The following is a 6,961-nucleotide window of genomic DNA, read 5'->3' on the forward strand; positions in this document are numbered from 1 at the left end:
CAATGTCTAGGCAGTCCAGCCACTTTAACACTGTTCAAAAACTCTGCAGGATATACGACATTTTCTTCTATGTCAACATCGGATGGGATAATACTGTCAGAGCTAAGGTAAACCTTCTCTTCACCTGAGAGCATATGTAAATCTTTTTCTTTAGTGACATGTAAAAAGTTAGTGGAACATAAGAGTAAATGATAAAACATGTTACCAGGCAACTGCTGTAATCATTTATTTTATCCACTTCATCATTTGTGGGAGTAAGAATGGCTCGATGTCTATACAAATCCTTATCTGTTGAAGTTTGAAAAGCTTGTCCATAAACCTCTCTTGCCATAGTCTCAATAGGGTCTTCTCCACTATTTTGTATCAGCAAATCAGAAGGGATGTCAATCTCAACTTGACCGTCGTTAGGCAGATTTATTTTTCCATCTCCTATATCCAAAATCCAGTTTGAGAAGGATTCAAGCTCTTTTGCTGCATCATCAGTAAGACCAGCGAGCAATCTCATGTTTTTTGTTAGCTTCAAAACTTTGCAATGCTCCCAAAGATATGACGAATTCAGAGCCGCCAAAACAGTCTCTGCTCTACCACCTCCAGGTATAACCGGTAAAATCTGTCTGAAATCTCCACCGAAAACAACAACTTTAGCCCCAAAAAATTTGTCTTCAGAAGATGTTATAATATTATGTACGCATAGTGCGATCTAACTCTATGGTCACTCAAAACACTGGTTTTATTAAAAGTTTAACCAAAAGATTAACTTCTCGTTGACTTCACCCTCATGCACGCTATCTCCTGGCCAAAACAGGGGATCTTTTGGTCGAATGAGAAACCAGTCTACGAAGCAACCGTGGAATCCCAAAACCCATGCAAGCCAAATACATGTAAAAGCCCAAAACCCATGCACAGAACTCCAACACATTTATACAATGTGATAACGAACAGAGAGAATGATTACTTGACCCTCACGCACGCTTTCTAGAATCTCTTGCCAGACGAGTCCTATGAAGAAGAGCAGTGTCTCCGTGAAGATGTAATCATTGAGCTCAGGAGCTATACCAGTTTTTTCAGATAGGGGAGGAACTTGGGGTAGATTCAAGAAAAAACTACTTGGCCGTCAATAAGCCGCAAGAACACAGCCAAACACTGCGAAGGTTTAAAACAGAGACATATCTATCAGCTTCCCTAAAGCAGCAAACCAAAGAACAAGAAGAAGACGACTACCAAGATTTCATCATTGACACTGACACCGTATTATTAATTATTATATGTTTTTAGTGTAACAGAACCTTAAAGAAAGACTGAAACTTTCAAAACAATCCTCCATCTAAGTAAAATCCAGTCACAAAATTTTGACTTCGGTTTTGAGATCGTTGACTCTCAGTCTCAGAGCCAAATCAATTTTTACATTTTGCAAGTGTACTTCTAACAGAAGCCACACCCACTTTCAAAAGATGATATCATGTCCAAATAAAATAACGAATAACACAGAAAGCCAATCTTGTTTAGTGAGGAACAAATAAATGTTTAAATTTTTTTAAAAAAATCCAAAATCAAAAGTACTTTGACCAAATTCAAGAAATGATAATAAGAATACGGAAGTCAGACAAAGCCATAACAATAGGAAATAAAGCTTTTTAAAAAGCCGAGAGATCACTCGCCCTTGACTTTCTTCTGAGAATGTTTCTTGTTGACAGAGTGTTGATCCTCAAGGCTATTGTCTTGATCTTCTTGGCTTTTTCTTTTAGACAAAGGAGTTCCGAAAAAACCACCAGAACCAGAGGAAATATCATCTGAGGACTGCAACATTAGGACCTGCAAGAGAAAGAGTTCATCTCAATATTATGCTAATGTAACTATCAAATCTAAGCAATTATAATCAGTGTAATACCGGTTTAGGAGGCAAAGCAGTAAATTCCTCAATCATTTCACGGTCATCAGTAGCCAATCGAACGACATACTGAGAGCTCTTTCCTTTGACGTTATCAGCATCAACTGAAATCTCAAAAAGGACTCTCTTGCCAAAAAGGTCGCTAACTGCTTCAGGTAAGAACTCGGGATCTTCATTCTACAATTACATAGAGATAGGTTAAACAAAAGAATTTATTGGGTAAATTATTGGACACTATTGATTTTCCAAAAGTACCTCATCATAGAGTTCAGCGGCAAAATGACGCACAATCAGTTGAGCATTGGTATCAAATAAAAGAAAGTTTGCCTCACCGAAATCGTCTTTAACATGGGCAATTAATTTGAACCCGAAACCACAAGAATAAAATGTCAATCATATATACATTACTATATTTCAATGTCACAAAGGCATTCAAAAATATTTAATGTTAACTCTTCCTCTTGATCAAAGAATACAATACCTGGATATGACCTCAATGTGTTCTTTATCACATGTATTGCAGAAGAACAAGGGACGGTTATCAGCATCAACATTGGTTGTTGGCATTACTTTTTTGTTCTGGTATTTGCCTTAGATATTGCCAGCCACGTTCAGCATCTATGCTTTCAATAGTGCCCCGAGTGACAAAATTCCCAACCTTACAAACAATGAAAATATGTTAAAGTCATTGATAACAAATGGAATAAAATCATGTGGAAAGAATTATAAGATGAAGGGTTTAGTGTATATACCAGAGTACTATCAATGATCTCTCTTATGGTTAGCCTCTCATTAAGAACAAAAAACCTAGCACGAACAGATGTAGCAGTACCAACAGACCATTGGCTACTATCGTTGTTTGTAAGAGCAAGTGAATCATTAGGGAGACTGCACAATCAATTAAGCCATAATATCAAAACGTTTTAGTATGTCGTGAAGTTACTGAACATAAAATCAGATCTAGCTGTGGAAAGTTGTCACACTGGAGACGTACCTTGCTTTGAACTCCTCGATAAAATCCAGTGTTGGGTTGAGCAAAATATGGGTTGAATTATACCCGCTAGATATGGAGTAAGCACCTACAATATTTTGATCTTATTAACATGTTATGCGATTAATAATTTTAGACAAATATATGTGTCATTATATACCTTTCCACTCTTTAATAGAACAGAACCTGATAACACAAATAATCATTGTGGACATGTTTATCATACTGTAATTGTATACTTGTTTAGCATAACAGCCCCAAAGAGTACACATCATCTTCACATTACTGTATAATATAAACTTACGTTAATAGATAGAATACACAAGTTCAGCTAGCAAATTAAAGGAAAAGACAAAGTATTTAAACTTACTTTTGGTCACGTAACTCAATCAAGAGCCTCAAATTGTCTTTTCCTTTAATCACTTTGTTTTCAAGAGATCCGAAGTTAACTATTTGGCCAATAACATCTACATAACAAAGGTCACAAAAATAAAGCACAAGTTAAATCCGAAAATATAAAGTACACCGAAAAAATATGGGTTTATAAATTGACTCACCAACCAAACGACTGTTATCAAGCTTTCCACCAACAATATCATTGTAATCCGCAAAATACTTCTCCGGAACTTCACTCGGAAATTCATCAGCTGTTCCAACAAAAGTTGTTGGAAAGAAGCCAATTTTTTACGGATGCGCGATTGTCCGATAATCACTTTTAGCATCGTACAATTTGAATAATTGGACGACCTTCGCATCGCCCTCGGTTAGTTTCCTTTCAAATTGTTTGATGAGCTGTTCACCAACTGAAGCATGAATTTTTGTCCCCTACACGAAGATGAGATAAAGTTATATGAGTTGGATTGAGAACAAAAGACTAAAGACGATTATGAGTTGTAAAAAATGTAGTAATCTACTTACTTCTTTATCAACGAAAACCATTTCGATGGTGTTTCTGGAATCTTTGTTGTAATTTCTCCACAAGTGAAGAATCCTAACCTCAATACGTCATGTATCTTTATATGGTTTTAATTGCCTGATAAAAGACACTCGGTTTTTGGGAGCTTGAACCATTGTCATACTGTTTTAAAAAATTTGATATCTTCACAACACTGTATTGTATTGTATGTAAGACATTGGGAGTATCTTTATATATAGTCGACTTTTCATAATAAATGACGTTTGAATATTTATTTTCCGCAATAAATATTGAAATAGATTAAAGAAAGATATTAACTCTACATTGTCATAAGCTGGTTTGCATTTAATATATAAGAACTTGCGCAACTAATACATATTTAAAATAAGGTAAGTCATTAAAAACGAATTAACAATTTAGAAAGATTTAAAAGTCGAATTAATGTGATACTAACTTGCGCAAGAAATGCTTATTCTCAATAAGGCAACTTTATATTGTCGACCTTTCAAAAATAAATGATGTTTTTATATTTATTTTTCACAATAAATATTGAAATAGATTAAAGAAAGTTATCCCCCTATTAACTATTTCACCGGGGATTTTATATTGTAATAAGGTAAGTCATTACAAACAGGTATAGAATGTAATTATGGGTAATATAATATAGAATATATTATGGGAAATTTTCAAGTATACCACTTTGTTGTTACCATTATTCATGTTTACCACCACTAAAGAGACTTTTTCAAAAATATGTTCTTCATTAAGAGGCAAAAATCCCTTGTAATTTTAAATAAATTAATTAATTTATTACAAAAATATGTTCTTCTTTTCAAAATCGATAATAGGTTTGGGCTTTTCTAAATAGGCTATGAAATCTATATTTTATACTAAATCCTACATATACATTAGCTCAAGAAAACTGAACGCTTCAAATTGGTCTAACAACTATCTGGAAAAGTCATTGGTATATCCCCAGCTTCAAACAACTACATATTTGATATGAACCATTTCTCAATCAATCTTTTGCAAAAGAAAGAATATACCTCCAAGAGTGCTGCTCTGAAACTGGATAACACTATACTGGAATATATTCAGCTACAGACCACCACGTATTTCTTTCTCAAACATTTCCATTTGTATATTTTCCCTGCTCTCATTTAAGTTTCAATACATGTCAAATCAGAAAACGGCATGTGCAATAGGAAAAGAGCTGAAGAAAAAAAATGATGATATAGCTCACCTTCCCAAAGAACATATAGGTTGCGTAGCTTGAGAATCCAAGATTTTAATGATTTTGAGTAAAACTGTTGTTTTCTCGATGCTCCCTGTTATGAAATTGTACTATGTGCCCTCCTTAAATTGTAGCCTCGACCAGAAAGTGAGAGAGAGATTAGGAACATGGGGACAGAATCAAGTTTAAAAGCGGAACCATAAAAGACTAACCTTATAACTTGAAGTCCTAGACCAACTGAGGCATCTTGTATATCATTGATAGCATGCGAACACACTAACCTTAAATTTCTATCTGCATACTCCAGGGGTCAAGAAAAGCGAGTCAGCATCAACAGAAGTTACAGAACATATAATATTAAGACATAAAGAACAAAAGAGGAGACGGGAAGACCAGTCAAACCTTCTGAAGAAGTAGAAACATCCACGAGTAACACACACAATATCTCTTGGCTACTCCTGAGCAACACTACTTCACTGCATTTACAGAGTACTGTCAGGTGTAAAAGAAGACACTATCTGACTGCAACATCCGAGTTCTTCTCTAGTAATATCACCATCATACCACAATCTAAAGAGAGAGATTTTCTTCAAACAAAAAAAAAGTAGAGAGTAGTGTGGAAGTTTAGGACTCTGGATTTTAGGGATCAAAATAACATATATTTTGCTCCTTATAAACTCATTAGTGGCTCGATCTGCAACATATCAAAATAACATCTGAGGTCAAATTGATTCCCACCGCAAGCAAACATGAAGAGAGCATTTCAGCCAAAATCAAGCATCAAATTTTGCAAGTGTTCCCGAGACAACATTTGATTCATCCACAATCAAGCAAAATAAATCGGCCGACACGATTTTCACAAAACGTACCATATCATTGCGTCATTCCGATTCGTAACCCTAGCCCTCACCGGAATCACCAATCGGTACTCGAGGAAGCAGTTCTCGGAACAGTGAGCGAAGATCGGTCCACCGGAATGAAAGAACTATCTGTCAGTTCTCGAGGAAGCAGTACTCTATAAAGCTCGGTCCACCGGTTCTCGAGGAAGCAGTTCTCCGATTTCTCTGATTTCGATCGACCTTCATTCACTGTTCCGAGAACTGATATTACCGATCCACCTGTCGAACTCCTCTGGTTCTGCTCGGCCTTCGATTCACCATATCAATTTAATCCCCAATCCCAACTTTTGGTTCTTCTAATCGACAAAAGAGAAAAGCATAGTGTTTTGTCTTTATTCTCAAGTGTTTAGAAACCTAAATTAAGTAGTTCTAGGTTAACTCTTTCCCGCTGATTTAAAAAAAAAAAAAAAAAAAAATTATCAAAAATCAACCAATAGGATTAAGAGAAATTTTCTGAGAAGCTCTATACCATTGCCACCTATTGAGAAGTCACTAAATCTTTTAATATATAGGGGGATATTCATACTAGAAGATTTTTTTCTTTTTTTTTCTTTCTTTGATTACATTCTACATCTTATATATTAAAACAGAAGTCATGACCTTTTTCATGTGTGATATTTTAAAATGAACATTCTCCTAGAATAGTATTTACATTATTTTGTATTTGCATAACCTAATCCTAACAATATATTTAATTCCTCTTTTTCCAGCAAGATTAAACAAAACAATTATTTTGATTTATCAGTTAGTGTTTAGATTCTTTACGTGAGGGATCGAGTGCTCCGACGTTCTTGGACAATTAATCAGCCCACTACCAGCATAGCATAGCTATTAACCTTTCTTCATAAAATTGCAGTCTCTACAGTTATTATTGAACTCTAAACCTAACGTAAAACAAACTATAACATGAAATTATCAAACTAATTTGAGCTTATTCTGTTCTGATTATTTAGCTAGGCTGTTACATAAAAAATCCTGGTCTAACGTTGATGATAAATAAGATTCATAATCAACAATATATAGTAACTTAAAA

The 6,961-nt window shown here is 34.8% G+C and overlaps 1 long non-coding RNA gene across 1 annotated transcript; it reads right to left on the minus strand.

The window, feature by feature from the left end:
* Window positions 1–4,724: 4,724 nt before the first annotated feature.
* On the minus strand, window positions 4,725–5,321 carry LOC106311207. The gene is made up of 3 exons (XR_001263944.1): window positions 5,242–5,321; window positions 5,039–5,164; window positions 4,725–4,945 (listed from the first exon to the last, which is right to left on the minus strand). It is a non-coding gene; the product is annotated as an uncharacterized LOC106311207 (long non-coding RNA).
* Window positions 5,322–6,961: the final 1,640 nt, after the last annotated feature.

Source organism: Brassica oleracea, chromosome C8, assembly GCF_000695525.1.
Source record: "Brassica oleracea var. oleracea cultivar TO1000 chromosome C8, BOL, whole genome shotgun sequence".
Taxonomy (NCBI): Eukaryota; Viridiplantae; Streptophyta; class Magnoliopsida; order Brassicales; family Brassicaceae; genus Brassica; species Brassica oleracea.